Source organism: Chenopodium album, chromosome 6 (assembly GCF_948465745.1).
Source record: "Chenopodium album chromosome 6, dcCheAlbu1.1, whole genome shotgun sequence".
NCBI classification, from domain to species: Eukaryota; Viridiplantae; Streptophyta; class Magnoliopsida; order Caryophyllales; family Amaranthaceae; genus Chenopodium; species Chenopodium album.
This window is the reverse complement of record NC_137839.1, coordinates 13,864,439-13,865,410: the sequence shown is the minus strand read 5'-3', so window position 1 is coordinate 13,865,410 and position 972 is coordinate 13,864,439. Positions and strand designations below refer to the sequence as shown.

General features: G+C 34.8%; 1 non-coding gene across 1 annotated transcript; it reads right to left on the bottom strand.

The window, feature by feature from the left end:
- Positions 1-529: 529 nt before the first annotated feature.
- LOC145637385 (small nucleolar RNA R71) lies at positions 530-636 on the bottom strand. Its single transcript, XR_014114176.1, has one exon. It is a non-coding gene; the product is annotated as a small nucleolar RNA R71 (small nucleolar RNA).
- Positions 637-972: the final 336 nt, after the last annotated feature.

Here is a 972-nt window from a genome sequence, read left to right as displayed (position 1 = left end):
AAATTTTTTGGGGATTCATGGGGTATTTATAGGAGAGAATTGTAGGGTAAATAAGAATATTGGGCCTCATAAAAATAATAGGTCGATTACAAATGGGTTAGGCTTGTGTGATTGGACATAAATTGTAGAATAAAGGTGCATAAAATAATTTGTTCAAATAAATTTCGACCCAGATTAATAATTTGAAACTTTTGAAATTAAATTATGAAAAATAACAAATAAATATTATAAATAAAATAAATTTTCATTTATAAAATATTTAAAAAATACGGGGGATTACAAGAAATTTAGTGGAGCCAAGGGTGAAGACCTAAATCTTCACATTGCCGACTATTGTCAATATTGCAACACCATCAGGCAAGCCGGGGTCACTCAAGACCAAATCAGAGAGATTCTCTTTCCCTTCTCTTTAACTGGAAAAGCTAAATTGTGGTTTAATGGCTTAAATAGAACTGCACTTGGTATAACTGACTGAGAAACTCTTGTTTTGAATTTCTATAACAAGTATTATCCTGCAGAGAGAACAGCCGTACTACGGAGTGCGATTTAGAACTTCTCCCAAGAAGCCGATGAATCTTTATATGAGGCTTGGGAGAGGTTCAAGGATTTACAAAGAGACTGCCCCCACCATAATTTAGCACAATGGCAGTTAATCCAAGCCTTTTATAATGGCCTTGGAAATTCTTCTCGAATAATTTTAGATTCTGCACCTAGTGGGAGATTTATGAATCTTGATGTTGAAGATGCAGGTCAGGTTATTGAAGACATGGCGATACACAATTCCCAATATGGGAATCCTAGAGGATTTGCCAATAAGGGGAAGCATAGTGTTGACTCTGTATCCTTTTTGCAAGCTCAGCTGACCTCTATTTGCCAAAAATTAGATAATCTTAGCACTGCCAATGTAGCTAATGATTCTGCGATTAATAATAATTCTAATGAGGCTTTCTGTGAAAAATTGTGGTATTATAG